This window comes from Saimiri boliviensis, chromosome 2 (genome assembly GCF_048565385.1).
Source record: "Saimiri boliviensis isolate mSaiBol1 chromosome 2, mSaiBol1.pri, whole genome shotgun sequence".
NCBI lineage: Eukaryota > Metazoa > Chordata > Mammalia > Primates > Cebidae > Saimiri > Saimiri boliviensis.
In genome coordinates, this window is record NC_133450.1 from 97,796,588 (window position 1) to 97,811,825 (window position 15,238).

At 42.2% G+C, this 15,238-nt stretch overlaps 1 long non-coding RNA gene across 1 annotated transcript in view; it reads right to left on the bottom strand.

Moving 5' to 3' along the window:
* Positions 1–6,352: 6,352 nt before the first annotated feature.
* LOC104651770 (uncharacterized) overlaps positions 6,353–15,238 on the bottom strand; it is a 65,402-nt gene continuing 56,516 nt past the window's right edge. The window contains exons 4-5 of the long non-coding RNA XR_012516320.1: positions 12,149–12,223; positions 6,353–11,698 (exon numbers count right to left, since the gene is read on the bottom strand). This is a non-coding gene — a long non-coding RNA (uncharacterized LOC104651770). The remainder of the gene's footprint in view (positions 11,699–12,148; positions 12,224–15,238) is intronic.

A 15,238-nucleotide genomic window follows, 5' to 3' on the forward strand; every position in this document is an offset into this window, starting at 1 on the left:
GCACCATGAAGGTACTAGGACTGAAGAGTTCACTCATTTCAGTGGGCACTGCAAACTAGAAACTACGAAACTTGACAGTCATAGGACCTTCATGGAAGCTACAGAGGAGGCAAGAAACAAGTCAACTCACATTCATGCTTCCATTCTTGTAGCGTGTGTGTAGTCATTTGTTGTCATGGCCATGGACTCCTCCATGTATTCCACAAATACTCATCCATGGGTAGATACATGGTAAATGCTTTGAAGGAAACGGGAGGGAAACAAGCAGTGGATGGGGAAATTTACCTATGAGAGGCAAGGCTGGCACACAAAGGCTTTGCTGCAATGTGCTCATATACACAGGAACACAGAATGGGAGGCAGTCAGGTCTGGGAACAGTGACAGGAAGACTATTAGAGGAAGAAGGAGAGGGTGGACAAATTTGCTGGGCAGGAAGGAGCTCCGAGTGACAGTGACGAGATGTTTGGTAAGCATGGGGCTGGAGTCCACATGTGGCTTTCTGATTAAAAAACAAGTCAATATGTACGTTTTGCCAACAGATGCTACATTTAGACTATTTGACTCATACGAAGACATGAACACCAAAATGGGGCAGCAGGGAAGAAAAATAGCTAGGCGGGAAGACGGCAAAAATAAAGCCATGGACTGCTGCAAACTCTTCATGCAAAAGAGAAATACTTGAGCCGTGCTTTTAAAATCACGTTCTACAAGTTCCTTTATTCGTGCTTTCAGCAAATGTCTGCTACGTGCTTGTTCTGGATCAGGCTCTGTTCTAGGCACTGGGGATTCAGTGGCAAATAAGAAAAGTCCCTTTTCCTCTCTCACACGTAAACAGATTCTGAGTGCCCAGCTGGGATCTTTCCTTCTCTATCTTGTCAGATTCCTCCCTTGGGGTCTTTAAATACAGAACGAGGAGCGGAGGATAGAGGGACGACACACACAGGCTAGGACTAGTGGAAGATTCCCCACCCCACTCCCCAGGATTTTTAGGAAAGATAGTGCTACGGTGTTTGAGGAAAATGGAAGGGAAAGGCAAGAAGAAAGAAGGAACAAGTTGTATTGAGCCCTTACTGTATGCATGGCAGTATTCTCAACGTTCATGTTATCATCTCATGTAAATATTATAATGACACTGTGAAGTGGGAGCACTTATGACATCCACTCTACAGATGAGAAAACTGAAACAGAGAGGTGGAGTGATTTTCCCAGGGTTACACAGCTGGTAAGTGGCAAGAAAAAATTCAAACCCCAGCAGGGTGGCTCCGAGCTCACACTCATTATCATTACATGATAGTGGCTTGACACAAGCTGCACTTAACTAGTTAGGCCCTTTATGGCATCCATAAAATGTAAATTTAAAAATTGCTCTTCTTCTTTTCTTCTTCTTCTTTTTTTTTTTTTTTTTGAGACGGAGTTTCGCTCTTGTTACCCAGGCTGGAGTGCAATGGCGTGATCTCGGCTCACCGCAACCTCCGCCTCCTGGGTTCAGGCAATTCTCCTGCCTCAGCCTCCTGAGGAGCTGGGATTACAGGCACGTGCCACCATGCCCAGGTGATTTTTTCTATTTTTAGTAGAGACGGGGTTTCACCATGTTGACCAGGATGGTCTCAATCTCTTGACCTCGTGATCCACCCACCTCGGCCTCCCAAAGTGCTGGGATTACAGGCTTGAGCCACCATGCCCAGCTTCTTTTCTTCTTAACACCTTCCATTATAAAATAAAACACAGACTAAGAAAACCACACAAAGTGAATTCATAGCTCCATTTATCGTTAAAAGGTGAACACCTTAGCAACCTCTGTTCCGGTCAAGAAATGGAACTTTGCACGGCATCCCCAAAGTTCCTCACGTGTCTCATCCTGCTCAGCGTGGCTTCCTTCTCACAAAGCTAACCAGTGCTCTGAAGCGTTAAGTAACCATTCCTTGTGTTTCTTGTAGTTTTAGCACCTAATCATGCATTTCTAAATACCATAGTGTAGCTTTACCCACTTGTAAATTTGGCATGTCTGTTAATTCTCATATTCTACAGGGTCTCTCCTCCATCCCTGACTTTTTTTCCAACCTACCTGGCTACTTGACCGGTAGACCTCTCACCATCTGGCCTTTGCTGACTGTATACTGATTTTCCTCTGTCTTCAATATTCCTGCAAATGGCAGCTGGATCCAGAGACTTGGTCAGTCTCAGTTTTGAACTTTTGGCAAGATTCCAGGTGGTGATATGTTCTTTCATCATGAGACATGCAATGTCCGGTTTTCTCTCTTGTGATAATAGCAGCTGTTGATGCTTGATGCCAAGATCTATTTATTCAATGGGGGTTGCAAAATGGTAATATTCTAGTTCTATCATTTCTTTTCCATTTATTAATTTGTCCATTGGAACACTTTTCTAAAAATATTCTTTCCTTCATCTACTATTTGATTACTCAGTGGCACCTTTACTTAGCAGAAGTAGAATAAATGTTTAATTCTTTCTTTTCATTTACAAATTTTCACAAAAATGAATTATTTCCCTATTATCCTCTGAGATCAATTTTTTTTTTTTTTTTTTTTTTTGAGGCAAAGTCTCGCTCTGACACCAGGCTGGAGTACAGTGGCGCAATCTCGGCTCACTGCAACCTTTGCCTTCCGGTTCATGTGATTCTCCTGACTCAGCCTCCCCAGTAGCCGGGACTACAAGCGTGCATCACCACACCCAGCTAATTTTTGTATTTTTAGTAGAGATGGGGTTTCACCACGTTGGTCAGGATGGTCTCGATCTCTTGACCTCGTGATCTGCCTGCCTCAGCCTCCCAAAGTGCTGGGATTACAGGCATGAGCCACTGCGCCCGGCCAGGAGATCAGTTTTTAAGGTATCATTATGAAGTCACAGATTTCAATTTATTTAATGGGTTTCATAATGATTCCAATTACTATCCTTTTTGATGTTCAAATTTCCACCTCTTCAGCCAGTGGAGGCCTCTTCAGGTCGACCGCTGCGTATTTTCAACACGCTCCTGGTGGTCTTCAGTAGCTTCCTCACTAGCTGGTATGGCAAGGTGTTCCAGATACATCTTGTACATTGCCCATCCCAAACCTAGAAATAGCCCTTTCTCTAGTTTTAGTTAGTGGAAAATGGTATTTCAAAGCCACATCTGGGCACAAGGGATGCCCATCGCTACTGGGTTGGTCATTGTTTCTAAACCTTTTCAGTGAACAGAGCTAGGAAATATGTGTGTGTGCGTGTGCAAACACACACACACACACACACACACATGCATGCTCCCACAACTCATATGCATAACATATCTTCTTGTATGTATGTCATAGTCAATAAAAGGGGATTTTTTGTTGTTGTTAAAATGATACATTTTGTTTCTTACTTTGCTAGCCCAGATCCCTCAGCATAGCCCACTGAGGGCTATTGGCACGCAACCCCCCTCAGTGTTTTGAAGGCGCAGTTCTTTAATGCAGGTTTAGGAATCCAGCTCCCATTTCAATGTTATTTTCTCATTTCTCCTTATATATTAGTTCAGAAAAATCTCTGCTTGTCCATACCACTTTGCAAAGTCTATTTATATTTTCCACATGCCAAAACTTCATCAAATAGTCCTCTTGGGGGACTATTTGAGATGCAAGCTGTTGCTGAAAAGAAGAGGAAGCAATGTCCTCTAGGCCAGCCCACCTGAGCGTGGCTTTTGCTCTGAGAGTTTGCTAGCTGCAAGTCCAAACTAAAGAACGATCTGCACAGATTGCCAACAACACACCTTTGTGCAAAGGGAATTAACAAGCATATGGCCATGTATACTAATTTTAGCTTAAATGCTAGAATATAAAAGAAGAAATACAAGGGACTTTAGAGGAGCACTAGATTGAGGAAGAATTTAGTCTGTTTTGAAAAACAGGAAAATAGGATGGTATCTGCAAAGCAGATCATGGCAAATATTCCATTTCTGTCACATTTTTAATAGAAACAGAGGGGAACATTTGCTTTAACATTTGAGTGATCATAAAAGAAACAGGCCAATGTTTCAAGTGCTACATGGCATCATACATGTGGAAGTCCTTTGAATGTTGCAATACGCTGTGCAAATGAACCAAGTATATTAAGAAGTATTATTAAGTATTATTTAATTAAATTAAAAAATTCTTTTAAAATTATCTTCACCCAGTCTATGTGCCCCTACATGTTGTTTTCAAATGAAAGGCAAAGGAACATGAGAGCGTTGGGCTGGCTGCCTCTGAGTGCCTGCAGGGAGGGCAATAATATGACTGTGTGATTATCATCATCTTCATAAAAAGAAAGATCTGGAGGTTGAAACAGAGCCAGCCTCCTGAGCTTCCCACTGAGAAACAGCACAGAGGCAAAACCTCCTTCTGTCCACAAGTCCACACATGCCTGTCATTGTTTACCAGAACTCAGGCCACGGAGTGTTTAGATACAAGCATTACGTTCTACAAAATGTGCTGTAGGGCCCTGGGAGCCTGAGCAGAAGGAGAGGAATGTAAGAACATGTATGATGTACCAGAGAAACTGAACAAATGAGAGTTTTTGGAAGACAAACCAGGAGAAGGAATGTGAATCTCCTGCAGACCTCTAATTATGCAGGTTTATGGATGGGAATCCCAGCCACACTGGAGATAAATGAGTTATTCTATCAGAGATGAGTCTTCTCTGGATGGGACAAAATGATAAAGTAGCTTTAAAATAAGTGAGGAATGTTGTAATTATGTTTATTAATTAAGTTGGAATAAAATCTTTAAAGGAGCTCAAAATCATTTTCTCTAGATAGGTATCTTTCTAATCTGTGGGCCAGTGTGGCCTCTTTTTCGTATGTCTAGAGATTTATGCTTTAAGTTATACTAATAATTCCTACCTTTTGCACGTACACAGGGGGTTTTCACTGAATCTACTCTAACACTTTTTTTTTTTTTTTCGAGGCAGGGTCTTGCTCTGCCTCCCAGGCTGGAGTGCAGCGACACAATCACAGCTCACTGCAGCCTCAATCTCCCAGGCTCAAGCAATCCTTCCACCTCATCCTCCTAAGTAGCTGGGACCACGGGCATGTGCCACCAAGCACAGCTATTTATTTTTATTTTTAATTTTTTTAGTAGAGACAAGGTCTCACCATGCTGCCCAGGCTGGTTTCAAATTCCTGAGCTCAAGCCCTCCCACCCTGGCCTCCCAAACTGCTGGGATTACAGGCCTGAGCCACCGTGCCTGGCTCTAATGCTATTAAAAAAGAACTGGCAAATGTGTCGCCCAGGAATAGGAAATGTAATTATTCCATTTATACAACTCACTTGGCTTTCCTCTACTGTGAGAGGAATAGCAAATGAGATGGTTAAACTGAAATATCTGACTCATAAGATAGATCCCCTTCCTTTCCTACGTGGAATGTTAAGGAGACAATCAGCTACATAAATGCCCAAATTTTAAAATACGTATTTCAGACCTCAACTCAACAGCATCTCACTCACTTCCCTCTCTTTCTTTCTCTCACTCTTAGTTCAATTCTGTGTTCTGGGAACACCTAAATTCCTGCTAAAGAAAAGAATGTAAGTGTGCTGTCAGGACTATCATTCATGATATGAAGAGCCCCCTGCTGGCTCCAGGACAATGGGATCCTTCAATCCTCAGAAAATAGGGTCAACCTGTCACTTCAGAAAACCCATTGCTCTCTGAGAAAGTATCAGTACAGATGTCTCTGAGCCTCGTAATTTTGTGTCTGGTAACCTGGGCTTGAACCCACATCCAGCTTTTCCCTTGGCTCTCTACCTCTGTCCCCCGTTCCTCTCCTGGTTCAAACCTGGCCATTATTTCCTCAGTGTCTGTGCCAGAGGCCACCAGGAGCCACTAGCTCTGTTTCTAACTGTAGGGCTCTGCTCTGAAGTCTCAAACCTCCCGTGTCAGCTCTTTCCTGCCTACACTTGTTCCTGACAGTGACAGCCCAGTCTGCCCAGGTCTAGCAGGACCTAACCCTTATTCTAGCAGGCATGTAATACATTGGTTTATAACAGCCATCCTTTCTAGGAGGGTAGTATTTTTTATGCTGCCTCCTAGTTACCACGCTATGGGTGCTGGGTATGATGGGCTCCGTGGATTCCTAGTGTGTAAAGGGGATAGAAAAACACAGAGAAGTGTGCCTCTGCTCAAAGGAGGGGATATGTTAAAGGGGCAATTGAAGTCTGCTGCAAAGAGAGATACAGAAAGGCTTGTTTAGCTTTAGGAAGACTTATTCAGTGACTTATAGGAAGAGAAGACTGTCCTCTCAAAGTCAAGAAAACATTTAACCAGAATCACTGAGAACTTACAACTCATCAAATTAAAGTTCATTGAAGTCATACTTAAATAAAACAAGCAGTGTTGGACTTTGATTAAAGAACAAGATATGTGAAGAGCGTCAAGATAATCCTATGTACAAGTCAGGAGAGGTGAGTCAGTGTATTTCTTCGTATGGATAAAAAAAAGCCTCAACTATCCAAAGCCCTTAGTCTTGCAGTACAATTTAGACCAAGAAGGAGCTGAGAAGGTGAAGAGCAGCTCTCGGATGGTAGAGCTGCAGCCCCCAGCACACCGGGCTCACCAGAATGTTTCTTGAGACCCTCCAGAGAGGGATAGGGCACAGAAACATAGCACAGAAATAAGTAGAGGCCACATGTTGGGGTAAGCAGGAAAAAAGGGAATTATGACAAATTAGACACTAGAACGGAAGCCGCAGCAACCTCAGAAATGAGGAACCAGAAAAAAAAGTCTAAGACTGAAAAGCTCTGTTCTCTGGTGGGAAGCCAAGAGCCATGAGCTCTGCTTCTCAAGGTACATCCTCAAAGGCAGGATTAGGGATTGCCATGCTGTGTGCCCTTGTGGATAGAAGCAGGAGAGACTCCCAAGGCCAGCAGTAGAGCATCAGGACTGCCTCCCAATGAGTACAGCTGAACAATCTCAGGGTCATCTACTCATTATGGTACCATTGGGTGTGGTTCAATTTCCTCAGCTGTAAAATGGGGATAATCATAGCACCTACCTGATTTAAGATTGGTGTGAGCATTAAGGGTTTAGTACCTACAAAATGATGTCTGGCACACAGTGAGCACTCAGTAAATATTAGCATTAGAATTATAATAATGAGTATTACTAGCATTCAAGGCTGGATCATCTATATAGAATATGGTATTTACACAAGTGACCCTATGGGTTAGTGTTTCATAGGTCCTCTTGAGCATTGGGTGTAGTGGAAAGCATGAGTAGAAACGCACCAATATTGTATAAAATGGCACTATAATCGAACAGGGTCATCTCTATGTGAGTTGAACAGGGCAAGTACAGGAAAATGCTGTTTGAATCTTAAAGTATTAATTAACTTTGTACAATATTGGAACTCAGACACGCTCACGATTTAAGTTCTGAATTGAATCTTATGTTGTTCAAAGTTAGGAGTGTGCCCCGTGTAATTTTAGCTGAAGAGAAAAATGTCTAGGGGCTCAGATTCAGCTCTATGTAGAAGAGCCTACTCGAGAGGCAGTCAGCTGGGTCCTGAGGGTCAGTCACAGGGTTTTCGGGGTGGGGGGCACTAAGAGGCTAAAGTCTAGGCCAAGCGTCCCCAAACTACGGCCCGCAGGCCGCATGCGGCCCCCTGAGGCCATTTATCCGGCCCCCTGCCGCACTTCAGGAAGGGGCACCTCTTTCATTGGTGGTCAGTGAGAGGAGCACAGTATGTGGCGACCCTCCAACGGTCTGAGGGACAGTGAACTGGCCCCCTGTGTAAAAAGTTTGAGGACGCCTGGTCTAGGCAAAGGTCAAAGCCAAATTTGGGAATCAAGCCAAAAAAGTCTTCTTTGCCATCCCAGATTGTTTTTATTAAGCAGCTCACGGGTTTGACCATAAAGCGTATTAAAGGCCACCCATCAATTAGTCAGGGTTCTCCTGAGAAACAGAACTGAAAGGGAGTGTGTGTGGAGAGAGAGGAAGAGATTGATTTTAAAGAATTGGCTGGCTCACATGATTATGGGGGTTAGCAAGTCCAAAATCTGCAGGGTAGGCCTGCAGGCCGAAGACCCAGGGACAAGGTGTTGCATCTCAAGTTGGAAGCAGCCTGCTGGTATATTTCCTCTGCCTCAAAAGGGCTCAGCCTTTTTTCTGTTAAGGCCTTCAGTTGATTGGGTGAGGGTCACCAGATTTTGGAGGGCACTCTGCTTTAGTCAAAGTCTACTGATTTAAATGTTCATCTCACCTAAATATAGCTTCACACAAGCATACAGAAAGCCTGACTGAATATTATAGCCTAGCCAAGTGGGCAAATAAACATAACCATCACAACTCACTCTCAAAAATTAACAGGCAGCCCTCCGAATCCCATCACTGAGACTTGAGTCTCTACCAATGATCTCAGGCTAAAGTGCTAAGGAAGTTCCTGTGTCTGCAGCATTGATAGGTCAGAAATACCCTCTATAGCAATACAGCCTCCTAGACCATACTGGTATTTCAAAGTGCTGGCCCTGGTGTCTCAACTCAGGATGGTACAATGAAAAGGTAGAAAGGCTCACACCTGTAATCCCAGCAGTTTGGAAGTCTGAGGCAGGTGGATCACAAGGTCAGGAGATCAATACCATCCTGGCCAACATGGTGAAACCCCAACTCTACTAAAATACAAAACAAAACAAAAACAAAAACAAAAAAACTAGCCAGGCATGGTGCCACATGCCTGTAGTCCCAGCTACTCAGGAGGCTGAGGCAGAAGAATCGCTTGAACCTGGGAGGTGGAGGTTGCAGTGAGCTGAGATTGAACCACTGCACTACAGCCTGGCAACAAAGCAAGACTCAGTCTCAAAAAAAAAAAAAAAAAAAAAAAGGTAGAAGAGGATGGTGAAATGTCAAGGAATTTTTTGGCAAAAGGTCAAAGGAAATTTTTCATTTTTTCAGAATATCTGATTCTGAGTAGATACTGTTCCTTAACATTTTAAAATGCCTATAAATCCAGCCTAGTTTGGTATCATTACCACTAGCCAGCCTGGTTAGTCCTATGAGTTAAAGAAGAAAGGACAGGTTGGCTCTGGCACATGTTCAGTCTGCAAATACCCATCAAATACAGGTGAAAATTATTCTGGAAGGATGAAGATACATATTTACTTCTTGCTTATAGGTCAAAACACAGGCAAAATGCATAGCAAAATATCTTGCATGTATTCAAATATGAGTGAACTGAATCAAAATAATTTTTAGCAAGTTCTTTCCTTCTCTGTACCTTAATGAATAGGTAACTTACTAATAAAAAGCTTATCTAGAAGTTGCCAGGATATTCCATTTCTTTACATTTCTTTCTTTCTTTATTTAGAAACAGAGTCCGGCTCTGTCGCCCAGGCTGGAGTGCAGTGGTGTGATATTGGCTCACTGCAACCTCCGCCTCCCGGGTTCAGGCAATTCTCGTTCCTCACCCGGTTGAGTACCTGAGACTAAAACCACCCACCACCTCACTGGGCTTTTCTTCTGTCTCTTTCTTTCTTTCCTTCTTTTTCTTTCTCTTTCTTTCCTTCTTTGTTTCTTCCTTTTTCTTTTTCTCTTTCTCTTTTTCTTTTCTTCCTTTCTTCCTTGTTCCCTTCTTTCCTCTTCCTCCTCTTTCTCCTTCTCTTTTCTTTTATTCATATTTTTAGTAGAGATGGGGGTTTCACTATATTGGCCAGACTGGTCTCCAACCTCGACCTTAAGTGATCCACCCACCTTGGCCTCCCAAAGTGCTGGGATTACAAGCATGAGCCACCATGCCTGGCCTCATTTCTTTAATAGAGCAGAAGTCACTCTGTGGAAAATCATGGTTTTATTCAAAATATGAAATATGAATGCATTAAGGTAGATAGGCCTTTTGTTCTAATTTCAGCAATATAGGATTCCCGTGCCTGAGTAATTGTCAGGTCTTAAGGAAAGCTTGCATAGCCAGGCACCAAAGAAAATGCCCCCAGCCGCCCCCCACCACCCAGGACTGAGCCTGCTGCCTTCCTTTGGCCCCGAGCCATGGAGGGCGCATGGAGGAGGAGGCCTTGGTGCACGCCCCGGCCTTTGGTTGTCTACACTCTCTTCTCCACCAGTTTAGGGAAGTTGCTGAGCTCTCACATTGCACAGAGGTGCCACCTCTTTGAGCTGAATCCGGCCGAGAAGATCAGCAAGATGAAGAAGTTGTGGAGAACGTAGTCGAGAGTTTCAGCTGCATTGCTTTGAAGACAGACGACACCTCCTTTGAAAAGATGACAAGCGTTCGCTGTCAAAGGTGCTGCTGCTCTGATAGGACTAAGAACCCCTGTTCTCATGAAGCAGCATGGAGTCAAGGCTTTCCATGCTCTGGCCTTTGCTTATTTCTCTATGCTGCTCACCTAACTTTTCTGAATTTGCTGCATTATTTACTCATAAGGGGCTCCTCAGAAAGGCAAACCATCCACCTTCACTTGCATTTTCAGTGAGGTAGGGCAGACCAATGCGGAGGAAGGGATTCAGCTATTGCTGAGAGTGACTAACAACCAAATCCATAAAGACTCGGAGACTGGGGAGACTTGCGTTTCTCGGTCAGCAGTTGACTTGGAGTGGGCCACAAAGCTCAGAGACTAAAGGGCGGAACATAGTTTACCCAGCGGGTGCTAAGAAGGACTCTTGGCCAGGAGAGGTTGAGGCTACCGTAAGCCATGGTCTCAACTCTATATTCCAGCCTGGGTGGCACAGCAAGATGCTGCCTCAAAAAAAAAAAAAAAAAAAAAAAAAGAAGAAGAAAGGCTCTAGGGACTGGGAAATGTGGCACCACCACACCTGGCTAATTTTTATATTTGTAGTAGAGAAGTAGAGACAGGGGTTTACCATGTTGGCCAGGCTGGTCTCGAACTCCTGACCTCAGGTGATCTGCCTGCCTCAGCCTCCCAAAGTGCTGGATTACAGGCATAAGCCACTACTGCAGTCCTATCCTGGAAAGCAATTTTTAAGACAAAACACTAGAGATGATCAGACTTCCTGACCAGTGTGACAAAGCTTATGTGTTTTATTATATTGGGGAATAATCAGAGGTTTTGACTCTGAACCTTTTAGAGGCCAGTCCATGTCGCAATGAGGAGTAATGGTTTTGCTTTTCCATTTAAAAACAGAGACAGTCAGTGGAGTGATAACATGGGGAGAAATGCCAGATATAGTATGCACCTAAAGTTAAATAAATAAATTTAAAAAATAAAAAAACAGAGACAGTCATTTTCCTATTTTTTTCCCAGCAGTTGGGGCTAGAAAGTATGTTGTCATTAGAAACATTGTCAAAATTTGTTTTACGGTCTATATAGGTAAGCACATAGTTATGTAATATCAATATATCCCAAATTAATGAAAATGAAAATTAATATACGTACAGATAGCTTTGCATTTTGATCCATAGAACATAGTAGCATGTTTTCAGTCTATCTCAAAGTGCCATGTGTTCACATATTATTTTTGTAGGTTATTTTCAGATGTAAGCTTTGCTTCCATCACCTAAACAGAACACAGTTGATTCCAGGAACCTCAGAATATGGCCATACTTATTTATCTTGAAAATCAATTTTCACCATCCCAAGCTCAGTACTCATTCATAGCAGGAAGCTAGATTCAGGGTGCTTTTCTACCTGAAAGCCAAAATAGTACCACATTTCTGATCTTCTAGATTATTCATCAGCAAGTGAGGGATTCCACAATAGGTATCATTTTCCATGATGCCTGAGTGTGCCTGTAATTACAGAAAAGGCTATGAGCATCAGATCATGCTGTATTCTCTTTGCACAGGTCTTTTGTTCACTTATGACATCACAAAACCCTGTGGGAAACAGTGGTCAAAGTAATGGCAACCCAAAATAAAGCAGACAAGATGCTTGTGGAAAAGGCCCAGGATTTTTGTGCCAGATTTTCCAGTCCATTTGGTTGCCAATTGCAAACTTTTTAAAGAAAAAGCGCTTTTTAAAGGAAAAAGCGCTTTTCCATACAGTGTGTAACTGATAACAGTCATCATTGAATGCCATCTTGAATTCTTAGTTGGTAATGGACTTTCACCTTATATTAATGTAGACCACCAAGAAATTCTGTAAGTCATCTTTGATGTACATGAGATTTTCGTATCTTAATTCAGCTGGAAAATAAAGCGAGAAAAAATTTCTACCACAGACAATGAAGGAGACCTTACCTGGAACAGGGTTTTGATGGTCAAATCCAATGAATTGCTTGCAAATATTGTCTTTCACTTGGACCTCAGAGTCATCTAGAAAAATGTAAAGTAATGGTCAGTACATTGGTTCTGTTAAAAAATCCTTCAGGGATCCTTAGTTGGACATTGGGTAGAGGGTATGGAGGCGGTGGGTTAAAAAGCATGGGCTGAGTTGTTGCTGGGCCATCCTCCTTAGTGAAGAAGAAGTAAAGAAAAGGATCAGAAAAGAAATGACAGAGCTGCCTTTTTCCAGCTAAGGCAACTTAGTCAATGTGAAATAGTCAATGTACACATAGGTTAATACAAAAATACATTATTAGATTCCATGACAGTGTCTCTTCACTACTCTGGTCATTTTGAAGCCCTGGAAAATGAACTGTCTTTTTCAGTAACAAAAAATCTCTAACTTTCCTACAAAAAAAAGAGTGAGCACTTTGGCTTACGTACAGGTTAGAAGTAATTGTTAATTTTTAATCTGTACGTCATGGTGAAATTTCTTGGACATATGCAAGCAATTAAAAACCATACTTAGGCCAGTGGTGTTAACTGGTTTCTAAAATTTGATTTTTATTTGTAACAAGTCATTTCCCTGCAGTTCAATTAACATAAATGGAATCAACAGTTTATGTTTAAGGAATACACAGAGATTGCAGCTGTTCTATCTATTTTACATAAAGAATAGCCAGATTTTACTTTGGAACTTCCTAGAAGTTTTTCAGTGGTCTTTGAGCTAATAAAAATTTATCTTTCACCACTAAAACAGCATTATTCTTATGGCATAATGAGAAAAATCATTTAAGTACTTGGCATAATTAAGACTGCACCACCCCACTCCAGCCTGGGGGACAGAGCAAGACCCTATCTCAAAAAAAGAGAAAAAAGAAAGAAAAGGAAAAGAAAAGAAAATACTTGGCATATTTGACATCATAAATGCCTAGCAGACATCTTGCTTTATAAATCTATTTCTTTTCTTGCTGTGTTGGGGATGTTGTAAATCATGCATTTACATTAATGGTATTGCTTAAAGCAATAGATATAACTGTGAACTAAATTAATCTGCAAACTATTGTTGGCATCTGTATTCTGTTCTACAACAGAATAATACAGTAGGTACTGTAAACTTTGTTGGAGTCTTTAGTCAGCAGATTATGTTGTAAATATATTTTTATGTTGTTAAAACATTTTAAAATTTGTTTAATAAATATCTTTATTGAAGTGATAGCTGTGAAGGTATAAAATTTCATATTTGGATAAAACTCTACTGTTTACAAAGTTAAAGAAAGAGGAAGATCAAAATATTAGGGTTAATATAAACAAAGTTTAATTAGGACTGTATCTTTTAGACAATAAACAATCATTGTATTAGTCTGTTCTCACATTGCTATGAATTACCTGAGACTGGGAGGTTTAATTGACTCACAGTTCCACAAGTTGTACAGGAAGCATGGTTGGAGGCCTCATGAAACTTACAATCATGGTGGAAGGTCAAGGGGAAGCAGGCATTCTTACCATGGTGGAACAGGAAAGAGAGCAAAGGGAGAGTGCCACACACTTTTAAACCATCAGATCTATCACAATAACAGCAAAGGGGAAATCTGTCTCCATGATCCAATCACCTCCCACCAGGCCCTTCCCCTGACGTGTGGGTATTACAATTCAATATGAGATTTGGGTGGGGACACAGAGCCAAATCATATCATTCCACCCCTGGTCCCTCCCATCTCATATTCTTCTCACATTTCTAAACCAATAATGCCTTCCCAACAGTGCCTCAAAGAAGTCTTAATTCATTCAAGCATTAACTCAAAAGTTCAAGCCCAAAGTCTCATCTGAGATCAGGGAAGTCCCTTTCACCTATGAGTCTGTAAAATCAAAACGAGTTAGTTATTTCCAAGATCTAAGGGAGGGGTATAGGCATTTGGTAAATGTTCCCATTCCAAAAGGGAAAAATTGGCCAAAACAAAGGGGCTACAAGCCCCATGCAAGTCCAAAATCCAGCAGGGTAGTCACTAAATCTTAATACTCCAAAATAATCAGCTTTGACCCCATGTCTCACATCCAGGGCATGCTGATGCAAGGGGTGAGCTCCCAAAGCCTTGGGCAGCTCCACCTCTGTGGCTCTGGAGTACAGCCCCTGCAGCTGCTTTTATGGCCTGGCATTGAATGCCTGCAGCTTTTCTAGGTACAGAGTGTAAGCTGTCAGTGGAGCTATCATTTTGGTGTCTGGAAGATGGTGGCCTTCTCACAGCTCCACTAGGCAGTACCCTAGTGGGGATTCTTTGTGAGGATCCAACCTCACATTTCCCCACCACACTGCCCTGTAGAGGCTCTCCATGAGGGCTCTTCCTGTAGCAGACTTCTGCCTGGACATCACGTGTTTGCGTACATCCTCTGAAATTTAGGCAGAGACTCCCAAACTCTTGGCTTCTGTGAACCTGCAGGCCCAACACCATGTGGAAGCTGCCAAAACTTGGGGCTTGCACTCTCTGAAGCAAAAACCTGATTTGTACCCTTTTAGCCACAATTGGAACTTGTTAAAGTTCATCAGGTCTTGTGAAAATTATCACAAAAATAGCAAGGAGGAAATCCATCCACATGATCCAATTACCTCCCACCAGGAACCCCCCTGACATAGGAGGATTCCAATTTGACGTGAGATTTGGATGGGGACACAGAGTCAAACCATATCAATCATTAAAAAAAAAAAAAGAAAAGAAAAGCTTATATAGAATTGTGGTCTGGCATCCTGACAGCAAATGTCAGCTTCTTTATGAAGATAAAATCCTTTTAATTGTGAGAGTAAGTACCCTCTAAATGCCCTACCATACATTCTTAAAGTGTGGAAATGTATTCATGTTTCATTCTATATGGAATAAACAGAAAGGGGTCAAGTTAATGAGGAGTGGCCTTTGGTCCACTGTGTCAGGAATGCAGAAAGATAAGGCTCCCAATTGTGCTGTTAAGTCAAACAATGCTGACAGCACTTGTGGGGGAGACACAGCTTCCATCCTTGTGTTAGTGACTCCTTGTGCAGGAAGATGACCATCTTTTACTGCCCAGCTACATCTC